We start from the raw sequence: 12,720 nt of genomic DNA on the forward strand, positions 1-12,720 counted from the left end.
CTTGCTTTTGTGTCTGTCAGAATTTCTTGTATGAGTTCTTGTCTAGTTCCATTAAGTCCTCTGTTCTTCAGGATCCTAACAAGAGTCTGTCTGTCGAAGGAGTCATATGCCTTTGTGAAGTCCACGAAGGTTATTACTGTCTTTTTGTTTTTTGAGGTCCTATGTTCTATCAGTTGCTTCAGGATAAATATTTGTTCTATACAACCACTTCCCTTCCTGAACTCCGCTTGGTAGTTGACAACTGTACTTTCCACCTGTTTTTCTACGCTCTTGAGCAACAGTTTTGACAGCGCCTTGTATCCGACCTCTAGTAGTGACATTCCTCTGTAGTTGTTTGCATCTCTCTTGTCCTCCTTCTTATGTACTGGCACTACAAATGCATTCTTCCATCCTTCTGGCAACTTCTTTGTTCCCCAGATCTAGTGAATTATGTTGGTCATGTTGTCTATTGCTTTGTTGCCTCCCCACTTTATCATCTCGGCTGCTATACCATCTTCTCCAATTGCCTTATTATTCTTTAGATCGCTTATGGAATGTGCGACTTCATCCCTAATTGGACGGCGTGGCTCTCTCTCTTCTGTGTCAGTCCCCAGTTTCAGCTCTTCTTCAGGTGGTTCACAGTTCAGCATGTCGTGAAAGCACTCTGCAGAAGTCCGACAGTTCTCCTTCCCACTGACAGCCAGCTCCCCTTTCTTATCTCTTATAAACAGTTCTCTATCCTTGTATCCAATCAGACTTTTTGAATATCCCGAAAAAGTGTCTGCTGTTGTTTTTCCTGAAGTTGGTCTCAATCTCGTTCAGTTCCTGCTTCATCTTCTGTCTTCTGGTCCATCTTGTTGTTCGGGCCGCTTCCTTTCTTGCTCCTAAGAAAACTTCCCATTCCTCCGAGTCCTTCTTCCTGCTCCAGTCTCTCCAGGCCTCCCTGCGAGTCTCTACCGCTTCCTCACATTCCTTGTTCCACCACCAGCGCTTCCGTTTCTTTTCTTCCTTTCCCTATAGTTCAGCTTGTGTCGCCATATTTCGCTTCATGTCGTCCCATTCAGTGACTGATTCAATTTCTTCCTCATATCTGGATCGCTAAGTACCCGTGGTCGAGGGGTAGCGTCTTTGATTCATAATCGACACGACTTCGGTCCCGGGTTTGATCCCCGCCACTGCCTAAATTTTGATAAATAATCAGCATTGGCGGCCGAAGACTTCCTGCATAAGAAGGCAGCATCATTCTGCCAACGGCCTTGTCAAAGAGGGCGGAGGAGCGGATGGAGGTTCGGGGCACTCTCTTGTCCTAGTGGTGGGAAATTGCCCCTAAAGGCGGAAGAATCAGCAATGATCAACGACATGAGGATGCAGAAGGCAATGGAAACCACTGCATTAAAGACACGTAACGTGTATCCACAGGACATGTGGCCTGTAATTGAAGAAGTGTCATGATGATCTCTCCATTGGCAAAAGATTCCGGAATAGTCCCCCATTCGGATCTCCGGGTGGGGACTGTCAAGGGGGAGGTTACCATGAGAAAAAGATTGAATATTCAACGAAAGGATAACGTTCTACGAGTCGTGGCGTGGAATGTCAGAAGCTTGAACGTGGTAGGGAAACCAGAAAATCTGAAAAGGGAAATGCAAAGGCTCAATCTAGATATAGTAGGGGTCAGTGAAGTGAAGTGGAAGGAAGACAAGGATTTCTGGTCAAATGAGTATCGGGTAATATTAACGGCAGCAGAAAATGGTATAACAGGTGTAGGATTCGTTATGAATAGGAAGGTAGGGCAGAGGGTGTGTTACTGTGAACAGTTCAGTGACCGGGTTGTTCTAATCAGAATCGACAGCAGACCAACACCGACAACGATAGTTCAGGTATACATGCCGACGTCGCAAGCTGAAGATGAACTGATAGAGAAAGTGTATGAGGATATTGAAAGGGTAATGCAGTATGTAAAGGGGGACGAAAATCTAATAGTCATGGGCGACTGGAATGCAGTTGTAGGGGAAGGAGTAGAAGTAAAGGTTACAGGAGAATATGGGCTTGGGACAAGGAATGAAAGAGGAGAAAGACTAATTGAGTTCTGTAACAAGTTTCAGCTAGTAATAGCGAATACCCTGTTCAAGAATCACAAGAGGAGGAGGTATACTTGGAAAAGGCCGGGAGATACGGGAAGATTTCAATTAGATTGCATCATGGTCAGACAGAGATTCCGAAATCAGATACTGGATTGTAAGGCGTACCCAGCAGCAGATATAGACTCAGATCACAATATAGTAGTGACGAAGAGTAGGCTGAAGTTCAAGACATTAGTCAGGAAGAATCAATTCGCAAAGAAGTGGGATACGGAAGTACTAAGGAATGACGAGATACGTTTGAAGTTCTTTAACGCTATAGATACAGCAATAAGGAATAGCGCAGTAGGCAGTACAGTTGAAGAGGAATGGACATCTCTAAAAAGGGCCATCACAGAAGTTGGGAAGGGAAACATAGGTACAAAGAAGGTAGCTGCGAAGAAACCACGGGCAACAGAAGAAATACTTCAGTTGATTGATGAAAGGAGGAAGTACAAACATGTTCCGGGAAAATCAGGAATACAGAAATACAAGTCGCTGAGGAATGAAATAAATAGGAAGTGCAGGGAAGCTAAGACGAAATGGCTGCAGTATGGTTTGAGAGTAAATCGGAGAAAGACGAAGGTAATGAGAAGTAGTAGAAATGAGAACAGCGAGAGACTTAACATCAGGATTGATGGTCACGAAGTCAATGAAGTTAAGGAATTCTGCTATCTAGGCAGTAAAATAACCAATGACGGACGGAGCAAGGAGGACATCAAAAGCAGACTCGCTATGGCAAAAAAGGCATTTCTGGCCAAGAGAAGTCTACTAATATCAAACACCGGCCTTAATTGAGGAAGAAATTTCTGAGGATGTACGTCTGGAGTACAGCAGTGTATGGTAGTGAAACATGGACTGTGGGAAAACCGGAACAGAAGAGAATCGAAGCATTTGAGATGTGGTGCTATAGACGAATGTCGAAAATTAGGTGGACTGATAAGGTAAGGAATGAGGAGGTTCTACGCAGAATCGGAGAGGAAAGGAATATGTGGAAAACACTGATAAGGAGAAGGGACAGGATGATAGGACATCTGCTAAGACATGAGGGAATGATTTCCATGGTACTAGAGGGAGCTGTAGAGGGCAAAAACTGTAGAGGAAGACAGAGATTGGAATACGTCAAGCAAATAATTGAGGACGTAGGTTGCAAGTGCTACTCTGAGATGAAGAGGTTAGCACAGGAACGGAATTCGTGGCGGGCCGCATCAAACCGGTCAGTAGACTGATGAAAAAAAAAAAAAAAAAAAAATCTGGATCTGTTGTGTCTTAATTTGTCTCTGTCTACCTTTACGTTTTCTGTTCTTCTATTCGTCTGTGGCAGTCTGTCCCTGTTTGGAATCCAAAGGCACTTAACTTCTGTAAGATAGTGATCCGATTCTATTCTACACATGAGAAGAGTTTTTGAATCCAACGGGTATTCTCCATAGCAGATGCGTAAGGCCCTACAAATGAAGCCAACAGTGAGCATAAGGAATGCAGAAGAAGGCACGGAAAGTTTTAAATCCCTGGCTTTTCTGCCATATGTGGGAAGCCTATCGTCAAAAATAGGTAGGATTCTCAGCAGAAACAAAGTGAAACTGATTTTTCGCACTCCACCAAAGAAAGCAGCACTCTGGGTTCCGTTAAAGATAATTTAGTGCTTCTGAAGCCTGGCGTTTACAAGACGACAAGTCCATTAGAGATGCACAGAGCAACGCAGATACACCCGGGTCTTACAAACTAATAAATTGGTGGATGCAGAGCGCTTTATTTACACTGGGCACTCCATGGTTTCCGATAAAGTCGAAAATTTAGCAACTTCATCTTACTGTAGGTCTGTAGTGAAATGAAATTCGGTTGACGATGAATTTAATTTACAGAGATATCGGCTTCAGCTTGGACCATGGAATTCGGCACTTCCTTTAATAAATTCACAAAGATGTCGTAACAGTGCAGCTCGCAGTGATACATCGATGTCATCTTGTGGATCGACCATGCTACCATACATATAATTTCATGCAAATTGAGCCGTGCTGGACCTGGCTTATGCGTTGGTTTAAACCTTGACTGTTTCTCTAAGTTTTGGTTTCCCGCGGTTATTGCGGTTATGCCGTGGTTCGCCCTCTTTCTACGCGTGGCAGCAGCGGTGTGTATCGATATTCGCGCTTTGTACTATCTTGGTCTGGTGCTTATAGTTTCCGGCTAGCCGGTGCGCGTCAGTTATCGGTTGGTGTAGATCAGCCAGGAAATCTCCGCGCGGCACAGTGCGCCAGGCCCGCTGGCGGTCTCTACGCAGTGTCGGAGTGTGTGGGAGCTGCTCCGATTGCTACGGGGTTCGTGGCTCACCGACCCAGGTCATCAAACTTAAGTGGTGATTTAATTTCCGAAGGCAGTCTTAACATTGTGCCGTTGGTTTTCATGGTTGGCTGTTGGGGGTATTCCCGTAAGCAACAGCGAGTGTTCGAGTTGGCGAAAGTTTGGCCACCATCCGGTGGAGTTTAACTGTATTTGGGTTATTTGAAGTCCAAGTGCACCAGAGGAATTTTCTGCCTTGTGGCCGTTTTCGTTCCGGTTACCTGCCCTGGCCGCTGACGTAAAATTCAGGCAGTGTCCTTTCTTCACCGTGTTGTCGCTGTCCAACACGTGGACCGAGCGAGGTGGCGCAGTGGTTAGACACTGGACTCGCATTCGGGAGGACGACGGTTCAATCCCGCGTCCGGCCATCCTGATTTAGGTTTTCCGTGATTTCCCTAAATCGCTCCAGGCAAATGCCGGGATGGTTCCTTTCAAAAGGGCACGGCCGACTTCCTTCCCCGTCCTTCCCTAATCCGATGAGACCGATGACCTCACTGTCTGGTCTCCTTCCCCAAAACAACCAACCATCCAACACGTGTGTGTAGTTTTGACAGCTTATGCATACTTGGTTGTGGGCGGCTGTGCGTTTTAGGTTTTGGCTTTGGTTTCCTTGTGCACTGGTCACGTGGAAAGCAATTCGTTTTGTCGGTGGGTCCGTTGGTTGTCTCTTGGTTGGGTTGCCTGCGGATCGGATATACACTCCTGGAAATGGAAAAAAGAACACATTGACACCGGTGTGTCAGACCCACCATACTTGCTCCGGACACTGTGAGAGGGCTGTACAAGCAATGATCACACGCACGGCACAGCGGACACACCAGGAACCGCGGTGTTGGCCGTCGAATGGCGCTAGCTGCGCAGCATTTGTGCACCGCCGCCGTCAGTGTCAGCCAGTTTGCCGTGGCATACGGAGCTCCATCGCAGTCTTTAACACTGGTAGCATGCCGCGACAGCGTGGACGTGAGCCGTATGTGCAGTTGACGGACTTTGAGCGAGGGCGTATAGTGGGCATGCGGGAGGCCGGGTGGACGTACCGCCGAATTGCTCAACACGTGGGGCGTGAGGTCTTCACAGTACATCGATGTTGTCGCCAGTGGTCGGCGGAAGGTGCACGTGCCCGTCGACCTGGGACCGCACCGCAGCGACGCACGGATGCACGCCAAGACCGTAGGATCCTACGCAGTGCCGTAGGGGACCGCACCGCCACTTCCCAGCAAATTAGGGACACTGTTGCTCCTGGGGTATCGGCGAGGACCATTCGCAACCGTCTCCATGAAGCTGGGCTACAGTCCCGCACACCGTTAGGCCGTCTTCCGCTTACGCCCCAAATTCGTGCAGCCCGCCTCCAGTGGTGTCGCGATAGGCGTGAATGGAGGGACGAATGGAGACGTGTCGTCTTCAGCGATGAGAGTCGCTTCTGCCTTGGTGCCAATGATGGTCGTATGCGTGTTTGGCGCCGTGCAGGTGAGCGCCACAATCAGAACTGCATACGACCGAGGCACACAGGGCCAACACCCGGCATCATGGTGTGGGGAGCGATCTCCTACACTGGCCGTACACCACTGGTGATCGTCGAGGGGACACTGAATAGTGCACGGTACATCCAAACCGTCATCGAACCCATCGTTCTACCATTCCTAGACCGGCAAGGGAACTTGCTGTTCCAACAGGACAATGCACGTCCGCATGTATCCCGTGCCACCCAACGTGCTCTAGAAGGTGTAAGTCAACTACCCTGGCCAGCAAGATCTCCGGATCTGTCCCCCATTGAGCATGTTTGGGACTGGATGAAGCGTCGTCTCACGCGGTCTGCACGTCCAGCACGAACGCTGGTCCAACTGAGGCGCCAGGTGGAAATGGCATGGCAAGCCGTTCCACAGGACTACATCCAGCATCTCTACGATCGTCTCCATGGGAGAATAGCAGCCTGCATTGCTGCGAAAGGTGGATATACACTGTACTAGTGCCGACATTGTGCATGCTCTGTTGCCTGTGTCTATGTGCCTGTGGTTCTGTCAGTGTGATCATGTGATGTATCTGACCCCAGGAATGTGTCAATAAAGTTTCCGCTTCCTGGGACAATGAATTCACGGTGTTCTTATTTCAATTTCCAGGAGTGTAGTTGGGCCGACTACCTGTTTCCCTAAGCGAATGTTAATATTTCAAGTGCAGACCGACCCCCGGAAACTTCTGAGTGCCGCTGGCTGTATTGCCTTTTCTTATTGGTGTTTGATTGCGTATTGTAATGGCTCATAGCCAATGGTTTGAATTTGTATGCTTTTAGCTGGGTTTTAAATAATGGGCATTCAACCATTTTAAAATTGAAAGTTCCTTATTTGTCAAGTCTAGCATTGTTTGGGCCTTCAGCCTCATTAATTTTTTTTGTATAAAGCTTTGGGCCTTCTGCCTTTTGACAGTTTATTGTAGCTGTGTTTTTCAATCATGGGCCTGAAGTCGTCTTAAAATTAAAATTCCATACTTGCTAAGTCTTAGATTGTTTGGGCCTACAGCCTCATTTGAAATATTAATCAACGCTAAAACCTTGCGCTCTCTGCCGTTTGAAAATTTATTGTAATTGTGTTTTAAATCATGGGCCATCAGCTGTTTTCAAAATTAAAGAGGTTGTGTCCTTAAGCCACAAGATTGTGTGACATATTTAGTCGATAGTTAAGCTTGGAAATTTGCGCTGTAATGTTTGGGAAACTAGAGAAAGATATGTGTTCGAGTGTTACTGACTGCCACTCATTTTTGGCCCCTTTCCACAAATCCAACTACCTGTTCTGTCCTGCGGGTTTAACCGGGCGTTTCACATATGTTGTACCTCTGCCGCGGATCAACGTCTCTGGCGCCTTGTGTATATGTGGCCGCTTGCGCAGTGTCGCGATCCGCGGGTTTGAAAGAACGGAGCAAGTGCTGGAGCGTCAGTCACTCGGCTCATTCTGTAGATGGCATCATGGTATACAGTCAAAATATGAGAAGCAAAAGAAGTGAAATTTATGCGGCTGCACGCACGAAATTTTATGGAACAATCAGCACGTCGCGAAAATATGAAGATGCAGATATAATAGTGGTGTTCGTCGGATTTTAGTGCGAATCTTCGAATGAATTACACTGCGCAATACCATCAAACAATTAAAGGAGCATTTTTGGAAAGTGACTGTCAACAGCCGTCAAGTAATGTATAAAATGCATGTTTGACCATCACCTGTTTTTATTTTAAACCCAAATATTAGCGAGTTTCAGTTTTGGAGCATCTTCATGGATAAGGGTCAAAATGGTTTAGCAACCTCATTACATTTGTCATTACTTAAATAACTGTAGAGCATGTCATGAATTTCAATATAAGACAAAGAAATTTTAGAAGCAGATACTGATGCTAAGTGTACACAGAGCAGTACTAAAGAGCAGATCAGGACTAGTCCTGACATGATCTACACATTATTTAAGCAATGAAAAATGTAATGTTGTGGATTAAACCATTTTGACCCTTATCTATGAAGATGGTCCATCACTGAAACTAGTTGATACTTGGGTTTAAAATAAAAACAGCTGATGATCAAACATGCATTTTATAGATTAAAGAAGCACTTTCTCCAAGCCCCATAACTATCTTCCATTGCGATGTAGAAGTTTGAAATTTGCTCAAAGGTGTCCGCAAGCTTGCTCTCTAATGGTGCTAAATGGTGGCGCCCTGCAACGACACCCTCGAGCTCGGAGACGCTTCAAACAGGAAGGTGTCGAGACATGAGAAAAAAAGGTCAGAGCTCAGAAGTTCACATGAGGTGCTGTGATGGAGTCCTAAGCGCCTGCAGGCAGGCTACGCTGCTACACTAGCCCCTGACAGAGGGCATGCGGAAATGGAAAGGTGTCAGGCGCTTAGGACTCTTTCACGAGTCGGCTCTGTAAGTTACGTTTTTAAGGTGCTCAACAAAGGTGGGTGGGTGGTATCAAGGGTGCTCCCGAACTGGGTGGTCTTAGGGGGACCCTTTGCCGTTTTATTGGAGCATGTGTCAGTGTGTCAATTTGTCCTTAGTGAGATACAGGAGGTTTGAAAAAGCATATGCACCGTTCACTGCTTCGAATCGCTTTTATATTTCGTCGAACAGTTTTGAAGGATTCCTAGCGTTCCACCCTGTACATGAGTGCGGAAATTGCGATCGCACTGCACTCCTAAAGGATGCGATCACGTTCATTGAGGCTGCTGGCCCACAATGTCCTTAGAGAAGATTAGAATTGTCTCGTGGTTCTCAAATGTTTTCAAGAACGTCGTCCTTCGATCGCACTGTGAACTGTCATATCTCACCACGAAATGCATATGAATGAACGCTCCAGGGAGAGGGACGGTTTCATTGACGCCCTTAATGCCAGCCCTGATGCCTTTTCGTGTAGATTCAGCACGTCGGTGTGTCCGACACGTTTTCCTCGGCTACGCATAAGGATACCGCGCGATTCCAACGCTAGGAGTCGCAGCTGTGTCCTCAATCCCAGAGGCGTCAAAAGAAGGGGTGAAATGTGGATAAGAAGGGGTGTGACAACGTTTGTATGACACGTACACTTTGGTGTCGTGTAGAATTGCGGTGGACTTTGGTGTCAGTGTGACATCGTTAATCCACCTCACATGGACTTCAGACCTCTGGCCTTGTTTCGCGCCCGAGGGCGACGTTGCAGGACGCCACGCTGTTGCACCGCAGCAGAGAAAGCCTTTCGGCACATTTGAGGGTAATTTCAAACTTCTACTTCGCAATGGAAAACACTTACGGGGTTTGGAAAAAACGATCTTTTATGTTGTGCAGTGTACAACATTCTTCCCCTGAATCTGTGTTGAGTAAATTTATGGAACCGGTATCCCAGAGTCTTTCGGAAACTTACTGTCACCACAATGGAATATCTCGCGTACGTACCGTGAAGGTGCTTAAAGAGCCATGTAAACAAACATTTCCCCATTGTTCTATCTGAAGCGCCAAAGAAACTGGTATAGGCATGTCTATTCAAATACAGCGGTATGTAAACAGGCAGAATACGACACCGTGGTTGGCAACGCCTGTATAAGACAACGAACAAGTGTCTGGCGCTATTGTTAAATCGGCTACTGCTGCTACAATGTCAGCTTATCAAGATTTAAGTTTGTTTGACCATGGTGTTACAGACGGCACACGAGCGATGGGAGCGAGGAAGTCAGGATTTTCTCATATGACTATTTCATATCAGAAATCCGGTAAAACATCAGATCCCCGACATCGCTGCTGAAGGAAAAAGATCCTGCAAGAACGGGATCAACAACGACTGAAGAGAATCGTTCAGCGTGACAGAAGTGCAACCCTTCCGCAGATTGCTGCAGATTTCAATGCTGAGACATTAACTGGCGTCAACGTGCGAACCATTCAAAAAAATATCTTCGATACGGGGTTTCAGAACCGAAGGCCACTCTTGCACCCTTGATGACTGTACTGCGGCCGGGGTGGCTGGGTGGTTCTTGGCGCTACAGTCTGGAACCGCACGACCGCTACGGTCGCAGGTTCGAATCCTGCCTCAGGCATGGATGTGTGTGATGTCCTTAGGTTAGTTAGGCTTAAGTAGTTCTAAGTTCTTCGGGACTGATGACCTCAGAAGTTAGGTTCCATACTGCTCAGAGCCATTTGAACCATTTTGATGACTGCACGACTCAAAGCTTTACGCCTTGCCTGGGTCCGTCAACATCGAAATTGGTCTGTTGATGACTGGAAACATATTGCCTGATCGGACGAGTCTCGTTTCATACTGTATGGAGACAACCTGATGAATCCATGGACCCTGCGTGTCTGCAATGGTTTGTTCAAGCTGGTGGAGTGTCTCTAATGGTGTGGTGTGCATCTGGAGTGATATGGGATCCTTGAAACGTCTAGATACTACCCTGACAGATGACACGTACGTAAGCGTCCTGTCTGATCACGTGTATCCATTCATGACCATTGTGCATTTCGACGGACTTGGGGAATTCCAGCAGGATAATGCGACACCTCAAACGTCCAGGATTCCTACAGAGTGGCTCCAGGAACACTCTTGTGAGTTAAAATACTTCTGCTAGCCACCAAACTCCCCAGACCTGAACATATCTTGGATGCTTTGCAACGTGCTGTTCAGAAGAAATATCCACCCCCGCGTACTCTTACGGATTTATGGACAACTCTTAGGGATTCATGGCGCTAGTTCCCGCCAGCACTACTTCAGACATTACTGGAGTCCATGCCACGTCGTGTTGCGACACTTCTGCGTTCTCGCGGAGGCCCTACATGATATTGAGCAAGTGTACCAGTTTCTTTGGCTCTTCAGTTTATATGTTAATGAAACAAGAGAGAAAAGGAATAATGCTTGTACGCTGTACCCTCCACCACATACACTGTACAGTGGCCTGCGAAATACATATGTCGGTCTCGATGTAAATGGTCGCTACATTTCTTATGCAATGAAAGGAAGGTCATTCAATGTGGTTTACTGCTTTCATGCTTTATTAAAAGCAAATGTTTCTGATGGATAACAGACATTATAGAGTGACTGGTTGCCGTTACTCAAAAGCTGTGTGTGTGCAGTAGAGAGTGTACAGCGGAGCGGATTCAGACAGCCTAAATTAAAAGCTGCTGTATGTTTTGTCACCCGCATGTCGTTGAGCAGCGAACGCAAAATTTACACTTGGATACCCAAATAAAAAAAAATGTAATTATGGATTAATAACCTCTGCCTGAGCTCGGAAACTGTTTGTTTGGTTCGTTAATAATGATTTCTTTAGCTTATGTATATTTGATCGTATAATGAAATCTTCGTAAAATACGCTAAGGAATGGGTTTACTTTTTTAATTCGTTGTTCACTGCAAAGTCTAAAAAATGTCCCACGTTTCTATTATGTTACTACTTTTGACATTACAACACATCTGAAAGAAAATGCCTCTTTACCTCGTCATCTTCTCTTTCTTTAGCAATATAACTGAAGTTTGTAACATTGCTAAAAGCTAGTTAGTATTCGATCATTTTCTCCCTGTTTGGAAAGTCTCAGATGTAGAATCGTTAATAAGGTCAGCTGTTTCCTAAAGAATATGAACTTTCATTTTTCAGTTAATAGTTAAAATCTACACTGTGACACTGCATATTAGGATATCAATAATTCACATTGAACCATTTCAGACCCTCTGGTTACAATTGTGTACACTAATGTTAGCTGTGTGTTATCTGCAACAGAAATATTTTTCCTCAATGGAAACCTCATGTACACATTTTTGAGTGTTCAATATTTTTATCATATACAAGTGCTCTCGCCTGTTGGTCATAACTATAATATTATCAAAAAGTCAATGTAGCAGTACGCAGCAGCTTGTAGCCGCCAGAATACACGGAAGTGTTTCGTTAGTTATATTCCAGTGTATAATTGAATGTTATATTGTTATTTTACTTGGTAATTCTTGAATGATTCGTTTTTTTATTAGAACAGTGCAAATTTCAAGATTCATTATTTTAATCCTTAAAATGAAGCCAAGTGTACAAAGCATATTTTGAAATTGTGCATATATGTGTACAAACCCAGCATCTAAAACCGTTAAAAAATCACCTAAGAGCATTAGAGCACAAAGAAAAATTTTCCTTCCACCAGAAAAAATTCAGGTCTGAAAAGGTTAAAGAGAAAAATAAAGCACAGAAACACTGACGTTTGCAGTTGGCTTTCTGTTGGAAACAAAGTAGAATTATTTTCCACCCCAGAACAATATAACCATTATCGTTTACAGGAGTTCGTACTTTTCAGGACGCTACACGCGTGCCTGCACAGCTAACCTCTTCATCTCAGCGTATTACTTCCAACCTACGTCCTCAATTATTTGTTGTATGCATTCCTGTCTCTGTCTTCCCGCCAACTACCTCTAGTACCATGGCACTTATTCCCTGACGTATTAACACGGGTCCTGTCATCTTGTTCCTTCTATTTATCAGTGTTTTCTACATGTTCTTTTCTTCACAGTTTCCGCAGGAAACCTCCCCATTCCTTACCTGATCTGTCCACCTCATTTTTAACATCCTTTTGTAGCACAATAACTAAAATGCGTCGACTTTCTTCTTTTTATTTTCCCATAGTCCACGATTCATTGGCACACAATATTGTGCTCCAAATGCACATTCTAAGGAACTTTTTCCACAGATTAAGGCCAACATTTGATGCTAGTGCCCTTTTTTGGTCAGTGCTAGACTGGTTTTTATGTTCCTCTTGCTTCTTCCAGCATATTTTTCTTCCAACATAGAAGATAATCCTTCTCTTCATCTACGTCGT

This window comes from Schistocerca serialis, chromosome 8 (assembly GCF_023864345.2).
Source record: "Schistocerca serialis cubense isolate TAMUIC-IGC-003099 chromosome 8, iqSchSeri2.2, whole genome shotgun sequence".
NCBI classification, from domain to species: domain Eukaryota; kingdom Metazoa; phylum Arthropoda; class Insecta; order Orthoptera; family Acrididae; genus Schistocerca; species Schistocerca serialis.